This window comes from Prinia subflava, chromosome 8 (genome assembly GCF_021018805.1).
Source record: "Prinia subflava isolate CZ2003 ecotype Zambia chromosome 8, Cam_Psub_1.2, whole genome shotgun sequence".
Classification (NCBI taxonomy): domain Eukaryota; kingdom Metazoa; phylum Chordata; class Aves; order Passeriformes; family Cisticolidae; genus Prinia; species Prinia subflava.
This window is the reverse complement of record NC_086254.1, coordinates 17,252,875-17,269,036: the sequence shown is the minus strand read 5'-3', so window position 1 is coordinate 17,269,036 and position 16,162 is coordinate 17,252,875. Positions and strand designations below refer to the sequence as shown.

The 16,162-nt window shown below is 39.4% G+C and overlaps 1 protein-coding gene across 9 annotated transcripts in view; it reads right to left on the bottom strand.

The window, feature by feature from the left end:
• TANC2 (tetratricopeptide repeat, ankyrin repeat and coiled-coil containing 2) overlaps positions 1-16,162 on the bottom strand; it is a 151,485-nt gene that overhangs the window by 119,743 nt on the left and 15,580 nt on the right. For all 9 annotated transcript variants that reach the window (XM_063403620.1, XM_063403621.1, XM_063403623.1 and 6 more), the window contains exon 2: positions 7,207-7,269. The gene's annotated coding sequence lies outside the window, so the exon portion shown is untranslated. The remainder of the gene's footprint in view (positions 1-7,206; positions 7,270-16,162) is intronic.

The window sequence follows — 16,162 nt, the reverse complement described above, 5'->3', positions numbered from 1 at the left end:
GGTTCCTCTTGGAGGATGCCCACTAAATGCCATCTTGCGTTTCTTCACATTTGTCTGATATTTTCAAGTCTAATAATACAATAATGCCAAGTTCAAAGAGCTTCACACATATATTTAAAGCCACTGGAAGTCCTTTTAGTATGATTTACTCACTTACTGAGAGACACTAGCATTCCTGAGCAGCAAATCAGAGTACACGCATCCCAAGGCCCAGTAAGCAAAAAAGGGATGACAGCAACTGCAGCATTTCCTGACACAAGTTTCCATTCACTTACCAGATTCCACAAAGAGATTTGTGAGTCTGTGTTCATGCATGGATAAGTATTAAATTGTGGAATTATTATTTCCTTTGCATTTATGAATCACTTCAGCGTCCCCTGGCACCTTTCTGCCACCAAAACACAAGGAGCTGGTGTTCAGGCTCATTCCAAACGAGACTTAGGTCCCCTTTAGAGCATCCCACTCTTACACAACTATCAAAAAAAAATTCCACCTGGGTACACAGACAATTTTTAGGGACTTTCCTCATGCTGGCTTGCACTTCAGAGAGAACTGAGCAGAGCTATGCTACCAGTGCTGAGCTACAACTCAATTCAACCAAATTCCGTCAAAGAAGTCACCTAGCCTGGGCCTAGGCCATGCCAAAGGTGAGCCTGATAGTTTGCTAATAACTGTATTTACCTGTATCTTGCACATGGCAAACAGGGCCAGGAACTGCTGTGCAGCTATGAGGGCTAAATTAAGGCTCTGCAGAGGGTTACAGACAGGGCTTCCAGGAATTTGCTCCTAAGAAGCCCAGAGCAGAGAGAACTGATGTCTTGCATAAAGACCTGGGGTTACCAGCCAAGGGACATCCCAAGGACTAATTCCAAGCTCTCAGGGGACTGCTAGACTACTGGAAGATGACTCTGCCCATGGCAGGGGGTTGGAACTAGATGGTCTTTAAGATCCCTTCAACCCAAACCCCTCAGTGATTCCGTGGCTCTACTTAGGCTGCAATTCCTGACATGGTTTCTCATTGTAGCTTACACACAATATTAACGTATTCTAAGTGTAAGCACTCATTAGACTTATATCCTGATTAGTTAGGGTGTTCACAACACAGGTGACCAAAATCAGCTGCTGCTTTTCATTTTCATGCACAACTGCATCTCTTTGTGGCTTTGAGCAAACATGGTCACAGCTCCTCCTCTGTTCAGCCAACACCACTAAGCCAGAAGTAATATTTAAGAGTAAGCACTCCAAATTAAAAATCCTGTTGGTCATATTAGTTCATGGAATTCGAAGCATTAAACAGCAAACAGAATTACAGTATTAGGAAGAGCTGGATCAGACAATTTTTCATCCTACCCCATGGACCCCTTAATGCACCTCACAGCCCACGTTAATGCCTTTCTCCAGGATCAGCAGCAGCTCTTTCAGAAGCAAAAGCTGCAGGAATGTGATGAGGATCCTTCACACCCCCACTGACACAGGATGCCAGCAACAATTTGGGCAACCAAGAGTTATTACACTTGCTTAGTCCTTTACCTTGTCATTTATAAGTTTACCAAACAAAATGAAGACATTGTATGAACATAAGGCTCCAAACAGTATCAGCAGATGAACAAAAAAGGTATATCTAAAAATCTTTATGTGGCATTTTTAGAAAAAACAGCTCAAGAATCTCCTGGTTTATGTCTAGATGCTCTGCCACATGTTGTCTGATCTTCTAACAAATCTAAATTTCAATTAAACACACAAAATAAGAAGTTTCAGGAGCATGAGAAAGCAATTGTACAAATACGATGAGGAAAAACCACAAAGTGGAGGGAGTAGCAGCAGACTGAGCTCTGCAAGCCACAAACTTATACCAAATGATAAGCTTGAACAAGTCAGTGACATCTCATTAAATCCTTTGGGATGACTAAGGCCTATTTCAGTGTTTTCTTAATTTTAAGACAGAGTTTGTAGACAAGCTGCAAACACTACCTCATGTTTTGGGTGGCTACACATTATTACAGCCCACAGAAGTCAGTTTTGCTTCTTTTTATAAAGATATTGTCTGTCAGACACAGAATTACAAGATCAAAGCAAAATTTTTTGCCTATATACCACCAGTAAAACAACCAGATCCCTGTATTCTCCTCCTCTCTGTTCACCACACAAAAAAAATTTATTATTTTATATAAAGCTGATTAGCAAAGCTAAGCTCTTGTTCAAAAGAGTGTTTGATGTCCAGTGAGTCGTACAAACATTGCTGGCACATCATTTCATGCACGTCAGAGTGAGAAACTATTACATGTATATCTTAAGGTTAGAATTCTGTGTTTTTTCCAATAAGACAAATTTCTAACTACAAAAGGAGGAAGGGAATGCATCCATAAGTCATATGTGCAATGCACATCTCTTAAGAATTTGATTTCCCCTTCAAGCATTCAGCTTCTTCCTCACCTCTGCAGTGAAAACACCTATGTAGAGGGACAAGCATTGCAAAAACTGGTTATAGGAAACAAAATCACTGTAAACATTTCAGGTCTTAGAAACAAACACTTTAAAAGAAACAAAGTTCTTTATCCATGTATCCAATCTCAGCCAGGAGACAGCCCTATGCAGCAGTCAGGCCTCCTGTGCAGCACAGTGCTGCTCAGAGGTTTCAGCAGCACAGCCAGAGCGGGGCCACTGCAGAGCTTTCACTGAATGGGTGAAAAAGACAACCCCCCCAAAAATGAAAAAAGAAAAAGATCATCTTGCCAGATTGGAGGTGGTTCGACCGTTCTGTCAGCTGCCTCTTTGGGTATGAATTTGTAGTTGAAAAAGGAAGTACAAGCCTGTGCCAGCTCATAAGATCCCATTACCTCACTCTCCGGGTCAGGCAGTAGCAAATTAAGACAGAATTTACTTCCAGAACCTTCTCAATATTCAGCAGAAGTCTATGAACACTATGGAGTCAAAAATTCTCAATACATTATGTTAATAGATTAAACATATTATAATTAATAATAATGTTTATAAATAATTGTAATGTTATAAAGTAGAAGTATTTGCAAATTTCAATTGAAGCACATTTTTCAATGAGACTCTCACTGCTTATTCCTTGATTTATCAGCATGTTTCCATCACAGAAGATCCTGATACATCACATCCCTTCAATACACCTCCTCTGAATTCCCCAAAGGGACAATGGAAAGAAAATTGTTTTTAAAGGGTCATTTTCAAAAAAAAAATCCCAAAAGTCCTTTGATGGAAAATATACTCATTTGTGCAAAGTAAAAGAAAAGATTGGTACTCCAAAAATATTCTACTTCAAAGGTTCTGGTAGCACAAGATTAGCTGTTTTCATGAGGGAAGCTGAACTCACTCCAGTAGAAATTAAGAAGAGCATGTAACGAATATCTTATATGCCAGAAAAAGGATCCTTTCTGAATATTAGTTTTCAGGATTTAATGACATGTAAAGCCTAAATGAACATTCTGTGAACAAAAAATCCCTCTAACTTTTCAGAAATTAGTGAACCATTTTCAAAGAGCATTCAAGCTTCAGGAAGGTTACAGACTTGTTTTACTCAAGTGACGGATTGATAAAACTAATTATCACACAATGAAATAAACTGAAAAATGAACACAAGACACACAACACACAACAGGGTTTGACTTTCAAGCATTTACTCCACCTACAATGGGTACTGCACACAGATGTGTTCCACATTTGCCTGTAACTACTTCCAGACTGAAACTTCTCCAGCTCCTCAAATTAATTATTCGAAGTTTAACGTGAACTCTTATTTTAAATTGTCCTGAAATTCCAGAGGATGTTTTGAGAGACAGCCTGATGAGGAGGACTAAAGAAGGCTTAAGCTGTACTTAGATGCTCACAGGGGGACTGGGATGGCCGCAGTCACCAATAAGAACTGTCAGGAAGTGGCAGAAGCTCCATGAACTCCATAAGGATCAAATCCATCAAACTCTGCCTCCCAGAAATCTCTGACTCACCAGAGGGCTGGGAATAACTGATTACAACAGCGCTGAAGTCAAAGGAAATGTATATTCCTAAGCTTGGTCAGTGCACATTTAAACACACAGGAGCAGAATTTAGAGATTAAGTTTAGAGATTAAATATATCCAGGAACTTTAGGAATGAAAACAGCACTGTTGAGACCTAGCAAGCTTGCCAAGAACTTCTAGGATTATTTGGAAATAGGAAAACAACAAAGGTATTAAAAGCACTAAAACCCTACCAAGTAGAAGTCTTTAAGCAATTAAGAGTCTATTAAACAGAGTTCTCTAATAGGCTTTAGAACAGCAAAATTAATTGTTTGATGTTATGTTTCCTCACAAAAGCCTGACCACTAATAACTATCCTGGGGGGCCTGACACGAAGGCCAATCTGCCAATCCACTCTTAAACAAAATACTTGGGAGATTTCTGGACTGCCTTTCCTACAGATCCTGCACTGACTCCCATAATCCTAGAGCCCCTGCACTTGTGCTCTCTCCTGTCCTCCTGATATAAACCCACCATCTTTGCTTCTCCAACTATCTAGGATGGAAATACATAAAAATACACCCATAAAACACCTAACAGTATTCCCACTGGAAAAATGTGTGCAGCAGGTCAACATAACATTTCACGAGGAAGCGGGAGGCTGGCCTCAATCCCTGCTTTTCTTTTATCAAATGGAGCAGCTGTTAATGCTCCAGTTAAAAAGCAATTCTGAGAGCCTAACAAAGTAGTACTTCGTTGTTTGTGAAGTTCCCAACAACAGCCCTAAGGTGAACGTGGCCAGACAAATTTCTTGATGAGTCTCTGGTGATTATGTTCACTCAAAGTCTGTGGCATTTATGTTCAGAGGTAATTTTTATGCAGTTACAGCCTGGGAGGAAGGATACAAGCATTGTATTATTATGGAAAACCACCCAACTTAACAGAGGAACAGCTCATTCTGGTGCTGTGCTTGGATAATAGCACTTCCAGAGGGTGAAGCTGTTTGTACCTGGAGCTGTGAGGCAAAAGGACACCACCAGGAAGGTGCAATGCTCAATCCCAGGCTCAAGCTTCCCATTCTCTGCTAACAGGAGATTGTTTCTCCTTTCCTCTGGAACACGGTCACACTTCAAGTAAGGACAAAGGAGAATAAAAGCGCGGCTACTCTCAGAGAAAGACTGCACTGACAAACAGCTTATGACTCACTCTGAATCCAGAGAAACTCACTACTCTCAAACAATAACAGTCCTCATTAGATAACCCTGCCAGCCACAGAATACCAACTAACAGACTTTGTAACCATAAATTTTCAGTCAACATTTGCATTTACTTTTCTAGGAAAAAGATTTCTCCAGCCATACTTTTTATTTAAGTGCTGACATTCAATACCTATTTGAACTGAGATCAGAAACACTGCAGGAAGAATGGAATCACTCACTAGGAGAAAGCCAAAAGGCAGTTCTCTCCTCAACATGAATATGTGATGACCTTGAAATTCAGGAAATTTAATTTTGAACCAGGCTTTGTCATTTTGCATAACCTGATTTCTAATTCGAGATTAATGATACAGACTAAATTCCCAAAGGACACTTCCATTCTCTATATACAATGTCATAATTATCCAGCCTTGGAGAAAAATGGTAACCAACCAGAAGTTAGAAATGCCATCACCTCACTTTCATCAATTCACCTGTGGTGCTTTTAGTGTCTTTTGTGTTGCTCATAGCAATTAAAATCATTGCTTTGGTTTTAAATATTACTAGTAGTTGCCTCCATCAACAACCATGTGAACAGGTATTTAAGCTCGAAATAAAATGTGGCACAGTTCTGCACAAGCTGAGTCTTACTAAACTGTTTTGAAAGAAATTTTAGGGCACCTCCTACAGCTGGAATCATAGAATGGCCAAGACTGGAATGGACCTTAAAGTTCACCTGGACGCGCTCCCTGCCATGGGGCAGGGACACCTTCCACTATCACAGGTCACTCCAAGCCTCATCCAGCCTGGCCTTGAACACTTGCAGCGGTCTAGGGGCAGCCACAGCTGCTCTGGGTACCTGTGCCAGGGCCTCCCCACCCTCACAGGGAACAATCTCTTACTCATATCTAATCAAACCTACTCTCTGTCACTGAAGCCATCCCTCCTGGTCCTGTCTCTCCAAGCCCTTGTAAACAGTCTCTCTCCATCTTTCTTGCAGGCTTCCTTCAGGTGTTGAAAGGGTGCTATAAGGTCCTCTGTTTTCTGAACAACCCCAACTCTCCCAGCCTTTCCTCACAGCAGAGCTGTTCCATGCCTATGATCATTTTGGTGCTTCCTCTGGACTCACTACAACAGTTCCACATCCTTCCTGTGCTGAATCAACAAACCTCACCATGCCAGAATCCACCAGAATGATTCTGCCCCAAACCACCACAAGACTGAAATGCAGAGATCCTCTTGCATTTCAGCTTCTGGCTGTGACATGGAGCATCCAAAAACTTGTCAGTCAAAATCACACCAGCCCCATATGGGACATTCTGCTTGAGGCTCCCATCAATCTGAAATTACTTTTGAAGATTAATTGGTACAACAGAAAATGACAACAAAAAATGGGCAATGTATAAAGTCAGAAAATGTTATAGCACTCATCTATTCCAAGAGATTAAAGGAAACTGTAATTATTTATTTTTAAATAATCAAAAATACATCTTAAAATACAGACTCAACTAAGGAGCTGCTGTAAGCCTGCTCAAGTTGCAATAATACTTAATATGAAACTGGAGATTGGCAATCCATTGGCAAGCACTGGAGATTTTCTCAGAACATGGAATATTTTGGATTTTATATTTTAAAAAAAACAACCTTGAAAAATTAAAATATCAAAGTACATTTTTACAGAATGCAGTGTCACTATTACACATTCCATTTACAAAAAAGAATCAATATTTTAGTTAGCGGTTAGAGTGAACTCAAGAAATAACATAAAAGCTCACATATTGTTTTATTACATTCATTTTTTTTCCTTTCCTATCTCCAATAGGAAAAGAGAATGATCAAACACTAATATGTGAAAGCTCTTACATCTTTTTCTCTAATTCAATCAGGTTAAGAATTGGTAAAACTGTTATAGAAAGACAGTGCCCTTGTTCCAATTTCAGGTGATCACACATTAACAACGAAACAACAGAAGATAATTGTAACTCTATTTAAACAATTCAATCACACAAAGAACACATGGGATTGTAGGAAGAAAAAAATTCTCCTACCTTGGTATCTTTTGACAAGTTAAATCTCTAGCAAAAAATGTCCTCCTCCATTCACTGCAAGTCCTGAAAGATGTAAAGAAACACAACAGAATTTAGTAGCATCTTCTCAGCACCCTCTATGCCCCACCTTGTCCAGATGCACCCACAGAGCTACAATAATCCCATTCCAAGAACAAACCCAGAACTTTTCCAGAGCATTACTGTGTAAGCATCAGGCAGACCACACTCTTCATCCTTACATTTAAAAAGTGTATGTTCCTGCTTTTAAATCGCTGTTAATCAACACTAACTTTGGTCACTTGACTCTTCCTTCTCACCACTTTTCAAATGGGAGGAGAAGAAAAGCAGATACACTGCCCTTTGACACACATCATACAGTACACAATTTAACAAGTATATTTCCCTTCATTCTATCATGTTCTCCTGCTAAAATCCTACAACCTCCCCACTGCGTTTTTTTTTAAACTCAATCCTTAGATAAATGTAACTCCCAAGAGGGATCCAGCACTAAATCAAGGGTGCAGTACTTGGCCCTTCACTCTGTCATCAGGTACATAAAGTTCATCAATGAAAAGCCACAAGAAATATATCTTGCCACTTACTGGAAAAGACGAGAGTAGCTATTTTACTCCCAGCCTGTGTTTTATTTGTGCTGACGATACTGTATTATAGCCTTCACCAATCTATTGTTTCAGAAATCTCATGTGAGAACCAGCAAGCAGAAGGAAATACGGACAAATCTCATTTGTCATCCAACAAACAAACAAACAGACTCAAAGTAAATGGAGGCCCTTTTGTATTTGTAAATTTAAAGCAAAGTAGAGTAAGTGTTAAACTGCATCAGTCAGGTTTTTTGTCCTCTTGCAAGAGGATACTGAGAAATAATTGACAGCTGTACTTGGGATTCATGGTGCTCCCAGAACTGTAACAGCGACTTCTCCTATGGTCTTAGATTAATATTTTTCTATGTAAAACTGTAAGACATTCCACAAATTGATCAAAAACCTTATTTTATTTCTCAGGGCTGCCAGCTATCTCCCTGCTTTTAATTTTTCATTTCTCTGGAAATACAACTCAAGAGCCAGTAACCAGCACAGCCCTTCCATGGGAGCAGGGAGGTTTTGTTCAGCCAAGCAAAGAAACCTCCAAAGGCAGCTCATCCTGCATCACTAACAGGGATCCCTTTGACAGGAGAAATGTCCCATAGCCTCTGCCAGAGACCCCAGCTCCCACACAGCCCTGTCCTGGGCTCTGCCCCACCGCCTGCATTCTGTTGCTCTGCAAGAGAATGTTCCTTCCGCAAACTCCCTTCCTGGCTTCTGCAAACAGCCTGTGCCCCAAATCACCTGAATGCTCAAGCATTTAGCCTTTGGCAGAAACTGTCTGGCTATAAACTTCTCAGTGTCCAATCACATAGAGCACAAGACCAGCACAGAGCCTAAACCCAAAGAGGTTCAGATCAAGCAAGACTTTTATTCAATATTACTTCACATGATTTAAGTCCCTAAATGGGGAGTGTTCATAAGGGCATAGAGTGACAGGACAAAGGGAGAATGGCCTTAAGCTGAAGGAGGGCAGGGTTAGATCAGATATTGGGCAGAAATGGTTCCCTGTGAGGGTGCGGGGGCCCTGGTACAGGGTGCCCAGAGCAGCTGTGGCTGGAAAAGTCCAAGGCCAGGTTGGATGGGGCTCAGAGCATCCTGGTCTGGTGGAGGGTGTCCCTGTCCTGTCTAGTGGAGGGTGTAGCATGTGGAACTGGATGAACTTTAAGGTCCATTTCACCTTAAACCATTCTGAGATTCTGTGATGCTAAAACCCCCTCTATTCCTTAGATCCTAAATAGACAAAAGTAAAAACAGATCATAAAGTATCTATTCAGCATTCTCCACAATTCTTTTCAGCGATCAAAATCCGGGTACTTGCAAACACCTCAGGTGAGTGCTTTTCTTTGAAAAGCAGCAATGTTACAATTTTTGGGAAGTGGAAAACATTAATGGAATAACTAAAAATAACTCCTTATGAATGTTCCAGTTTGCTGCCATCTATCTTCTTAATACACCTCTTAATGTGATACCCTGTAAAACAAAGAGCAGGAATGGCCTTCTGCTGTGTGAGCAGCAGACAAGCACTTACAACCAATCATCTGCTCAGGAACTCCCCATTTGCATTCCACAAGCGCATCCAACGAATCTGCTTTGCACTGAGCTTTTAAAAAGCAGAGCTTTTATCTGTTCACAGGATTACATTAGAAATCTTTATGTGAATGCAGCAGATATTAGTGGGCTGTCAATAAAAACTGAGTGTCATTAAAGTGCTTTTATTCTTTAAATGCCTTTAACCCTCTAATTATATTTGTAAATTCTGCTATTAAACAGTATGAAAGTTATAAATTCTGACATGTTGTATCACAACAAATACATTTAGAGACTAATATACAAACAGCTTTGGTGGCAGAGAATCACTTTTAGAATCATTCCCTCTTGATTAAACACACAAATCACCAACTGGCATGGTTCAATCAGAAGCAACATTCAGTCAGGTTTCCTGAAGATAATGATAAGTTTGGAGGTTTAAAACCTCTGGACTATGACATGGCTGCAAGTCATAATATTTAAGGAAAAATATCATTATAAAAATACTCCTTTTCTTTTTATTATATCAGCATTGTTTTCCCATGTTCTGTTAGACTTGGCAGGGAGAAGGGAACAGTCTGACATCTTAACGCTCCCCTCCCAAACCAGTAACTGACCAGTTACCACTTTGTTCTGCTGGTTTTCCTCCCAGGCAGAAGGTGGGTGTTGGGTAACACAGTCCCGGCTGGGCACTGTCTTGTTAACTGCTCAACTGCTGCAGTCTTCAGACTCCTTCTGCCTCTGCCCATGAAGCCAACTGCTGCCAAGAGGGATTTCTGCCCGTAAAATCCAGCTAGGAATTGCCAGATATTAACTCCAAATTGCCATCCAGGCTTGCAAATGTAAAACATGACATGGAATAGGAATATTCCCAAGATCCGCCATAAAGACAATAATATAATCAATGCTTTTTGCCAACAGAGTTGGGTAATTTACATCAGGAACAACACAAACAGAAAGAAAACTAACTGAGAGTGTCACAAGGCTCTCCTGTGACACAGAACAGCAGGAAAACACACTTTGCCCATGGATTCTTTCACTGACTTTGCAACCAACTGCTGATTCCTTCTCTTCTGAACAAGCCCTGAACAGAATCAATTCAACTATAAATTTATTATAGCATGTTTACTATTTCAGTGCACTTTGTCCATCACTTTGTTCACATCCATCATTATAACAGAAATCATCCTACTTTAAACAGTTTTCTCTGTGTTTGGGACCTTTTCACTGCTTCAGACAATTTCTGAATGAAGCCACCATGGACAGAGCTGCTCAAACAGTTGAGAATGAACAGACATTATGTAATTTCTAGAGCAAGAGAACAAAGAAATGCTATTAAAAAGTACAAGTTGGTAATAATGTCACAAAGCCAAGTAAGCAAATGCTTAAAAACTATACACTCAGGAGAGGAGGTAGTTAAGTAACTCAGACACAAACTAGTCAACCTGCAGTCCCAAATGATTTCTTGGTTATATACCTCTGGTAGGTAATAACCACTGAGTTCTTCTGGAGAAGAATATGTTGAAAACCACTGAAGTGTAAAACAGCAAAAAGCTGCACATTTGCCACCTCTCTAACATCCTTTACTTCCATGTTCAAGTATTTCTTAAAAAGAGCTTCTCTTATATTCTATTAAACTCACAAGTATATGGCATGCAAATTAACTCAATTTTTAAATATCCTAGTGCTTGAATACACACACACACACACAAAAAAAAAAAAAAAAAAAAAAAAAGCATGAACTCAAAGCCAGTTGAATGATTGGCCAAGAGAAGTGCTCTTACCTAATGTACCTAATGCAGGAATTACTGAAACAGGTAAGTATGGTTTATGAAATAAAAATCTCAATATTGTTGACACTTTCAGCTGCCAGAATTAAGCACCCTCCTGTCGCCCTAATACAGAAAACTGCCTATATAAGGAATGAATACTTTCGGCTACAGCAACACACACTGTAACTGCAGTATTTTCCTGTCAGGCTAAAATCCATGAAGAAAAAAAGATTTAAAGCTTTAAGATGCGAGGCAGAAACCTGAAAAGCTGCCATCCACACCAACTTCACTACGCAGTTTGAAATCATACCAGAATGTTTGATTTCACAGCAACAAGTTTGCGAAGTCTCTTGAGATATCTTGAGCCAAATACCACCCATCCTATATTTGAAAATATTGAACATTAGTACCGAGAAATATCCAAATAAAAGGCTGAAATAAGACTAGTTTTCTACTCATCCTAGAATAAACAAAGGAACTTTTTTCTCCTCAATCCAATCAAGCAGGTAAAAATTCACAGTAATTTTGCAAAGCTAATTGAATCTGAAGCCTCTGGACCAAACATAGCATAGGTCACGCATATCCTGATCTTGACAGTTTAATTATATTTTCCCAGAGAAATTAGCAACTTACTTGTACTTTTATCAACAGAACATTAATACCCAGACATTAAACACAATGACCATCTGTCTTTGAAAACCAAAACTACCCCAATGATCAGAACATGCTGCTCAACCAGTCCTGCTGGAAAGCAAAGGCTCTGAAATGGTCTCATGAATAGGGATTTCCATCTTTAAATGAGGTTATTTTTCTAGTTTTGGCTGTCAGATGCACCACCTGGTATTCATCTGATAAACTGAGTAAGCTTGAATGGTAGTCTAAAATCAAATCAAATCACAGTTTAAATTCCTTGCACATATATACATGTTGGAAAAAAAATTTATCCTAACTAAAAATAATCTTGATTCCAGTTCTAACTTGCTTGAATTCATTTTTAAGCAAAATGTGTGTTTTAATGATGTCTCTCACGTAACAAATCAAAGATCAGGAAAATGCCAACATTCTTTAAATTATTGTCATGTAACTATGACTAACCTAATTTCACTGGGGACTAATCTGGAAAACAAGTCTCGTGTTTCCATCTTGACAAAGAGTTTGTCTTCTTAACCTCACATTCTCTAATTAAAACTAAGATTTGAATCATATGTTACCATACATAATGACTGTACTTACACAGCTCATTACACAGGAACGTAGACCACTGATAAATCAAGAATTCCACAAAAAAACCCATAAAACATAACACTACAGTACAGAATTAGATACATCTTGGCTGATTTTCAACAATATTAAACAAGCATCCACGCTACCATATTTTAAGTTGGCAACAGCTTCTTCATGATCGTCACTCTAAATAACTATGGGAAAGCATCCAGACCTCACCAGAATTATGAAAAAAAACCTTAAAAAATCGGAAAACTGACCATGCTTTAAATTAAGATCTTTCTACTTATCACATGTGCCTTAAAATAAACCTACCCTGTGTGTTAAATCTAGATGACATCCACACTCTGCTTTAACAACTCAGACTCCTGCTTTTATATGAAAATTGTAACATCATACTGACAGCTTTCCTAGGAAGAGGTACATATCCTTATAAAAAGTCAATCAAACACATTATATAGTTGCAGTTCTCTTTCAAACATTTCTTGTATTCAGCATAATCAGAAGTGCTGAGGATTAATATACACAAACAACTTGGGCTTTGGATTAAAACAAGAGGACAGACAGAACATACCTTACAAAGGATTTTTCATCTGTGAATCCACACTTACAGTGAAAAGATAGGCTTTTTTTGTGTTGTTAACAGTCTGCTAACACTACAGAGCAGATCTTAGATTCCGAGTGACATGCAGCAAAGAAAAGGGGATTGAAGTGAGAGCATTTTGCCTGACTCACATTTATTTGACAGCTGGCTAACTGTTCCATGCAGGAAAACTGGTACTTGGCAGAAGTGGATATTCTGTTTTAAGTCACTTCTTCAAACCTTCCAACAAGGGAACACACAGTTGAAAAATTACTTGAAGGACAGGGCTTATTTATACACCTTTTATCTTTCATGATGTATATAAGTGATATTTAACATAGGCCTGACTACTTCAGACAGTGCATTTAAACTATGAGTTATAAATGAAACCATCATATGAGTACATTTGAAATTACAGCACACAGCAGGCCTCATAAGAATTCAGTGTTGTATACACAAGCTCCACTTCATACTGTCCTCCTCAGCTAACAACAATCAGGAGAGTTTCATCCCACAACCAGCAGCAAAAATGGAGATAAACGGAGTTACATTTCTAGCAAAAACAACTCTAGTTCCTCAGCCCGATGAAAGTGAAAACTGAAAGCCCAGTGAGATTCTTTTCAACAGGAGACACCAGCTAACCTTAAAGCAAGCTGTTAGGTGTCCACAAAGGGAAATCACAAAGAACAAAGTCCACAAAGCCTTGAGGAGATAAACAGGAGCAGGAGAAAAAAACATTCACAGTGAGAGACCCAGAGTAAGCTGAGCACTTCCTAAATCTAAGACAGAGTTACTTTCAGTATGACTCCTGAAAACTACATTACCATGGCTTAAGAAGTCAGTTTTGAATACCAACTACCCTCTTAACTTATAATTGTAAACCAAAACATTATCTTGGCCTCAGGAGCGCTGCCTTTGCCTCAGAAGTGCCTCAGTCACTTCAGCTGGCTGGTATAAGCATTGGAAAAAACAGGCCTGCAATTTGCTTTGCCCTGCTCAGCATATCACACACCACTCCTGCCTCCTTTTTTGCATGGTCCTTTCCCTGGTTTCACAGAGAGCCAAGTGAAGATGGGGAGTGGTGATGCTGCAGTTCCAGTGCTTTTCTGAGTCTGTCCAGCACCAGAATGCCTGGGGACACTGTACTCTTTCATTCTGGGAAAGGAAATGCTCTGTCCTTGACTCACGGATAGAGTCAAGGAGTATCAGAAGTGTGTATCAAAGTCAATGATAACACAGCAGAGCTGAACACTGTAGTATTGCTTTGAGGTTTTAGACAAAGCCTTTACACCCTCCCCCATATTTAGCTTCAATAAAACTTTGGCAGTGAGGGGTGACATTTCTCCATAAAGTTACAAACTACAAAAACAAACTGATTTTTAAAATCATATCTATAGTCTGTCCTATGAAGGAAATCTAAATGCCTCCTAGAGATGGAAAGAGAGGGAATGTATTTTCCACCTACATTTGGAACGTAAACAATTGCAGCTGGCATGTGCAATCATCAATAATTTATGTCATTATTCAGTGAAGCAAATCCCAAATCCTATCCTACAATGGTTGTGTACGCATTGAAGAGCGTACACAACCACGGGAAACAAAAAATAACAACAAAAATTACTGGCTTTCCTTTCTTCTGAAGCCTACAGTATCAGAATACTTGAACTGTAGACCAGTCAAGAAATAATCAACGCTCACTCACACTTGTTCTCTCTATAAAGCCATTAAGCAGATTTGTCGGTGAGAGTAGCATGACCCAAGCCTTATGCTTACTTCCTGCTCCCTTCTGCTGTGGCACCACCAGTAACTCTTGCATTAGTCTAACAGTCTCTGTCTGGAAGGAGGACTGGCACAGAAGTGTTACCAGTGGTGCAAAGATTTTCTTTGTAGAGAAGAATTTCACATTCCACAGCACTCACTGCATCGTATATCCAATATCCATACATATATATACGCCCCACTTCAACACAAACTCTTACTCCAGAGCTGGAAGAATTCACGGCTCAAGGAACCCCTTTGGTTGCATTCCCACTTCTTTGGTCTCAGCCTTGAACAGCAGCCCAGTCTCTCCTTTGCTGTAGCTAACATAGCCAAAATGCCCGATTCACCTTTATTATACTCTGCAACAATGTCTATTAAGAAACAATGACCTAAAATTTCCTCAGGCAAGTTCTGCAGAAAAACATTTCTGACATCAAGATGCATTACAGTAAATACAGCAATCGCCTGCCTGTATCAACACCCGTATCAAAAAGGTTTGTTTCTTTAGCAAGAATGAGTCTGAAACATGAAAAACAGTTAAATGTTCAGAGTCTTGTAGCTAGATTGGATTATCTTAAATCTAAATTGAGCATGGATAACCCATTTTCCAAAATTTATTGCTTTTTAAGCCAAATAATGCAAATGATACTGCAGAAACCACTTCAGAATAGTCTTAACACAAATCCAAAAAAAAAAGGCATATTTTCTCAGCTACCAGAGAGAGCTTTTATGCTCTATAAACACACACAAAGAAAGCAAAGGAGGAAAATCTCTGCTCTTCGCTTTTGGGCCCTTGCTATTAGAGCAATATTCATAATCTCCACTGCCCAGCTGTGTGATACATTCAATTGACCTGTTAACCTTTAGAGATCACAAGACCCATGAACAAATCCCTCCTTAATATATGATTGAAGCAACTCCTCAGTTCAGCGACACCTCCCAGGAATGGAGCCAAGGCAAGATGATGAACACGGATACTAAAGAACACAAGAAAAGTGGCACGACCTCACTTACAGCAGGGATTTAAAAGGCATCATGCTGAGAGACAAACATGATACGTACCTATATTCCACTTGAATTCCATGCTTCATTCACTCTTTTCCAACAACTGGTTTTAAAATGCATCTCGTTCTCTGCTACAGAGCTCCTCTGTACTCTATCACTCCTTTTCTACCCAAGTCATACTCGTGTTTGAAACATGACCCTGTTTCAAGTCTTCCCCAGCTCTAATATATCTTCTACAAAAGGAACTGACCAAACCTCAGGCTTCAGGACATGGCCATACCAAAAATCTTAAACTTAACATAACTACACCCCTGAAGTAATTAAAAGAGGAAGATAAGGAATGAATTTCAGTATTATTAACACCACCCCTTCTCTTTAACTCTCACTTATATTTGTTTGCATAAAATCATTTCTGTCAGGGCACATTTTATCACCTTGCTCTAAAACATCTGTAGAAAACTCAGGCAGCAATTAGACAG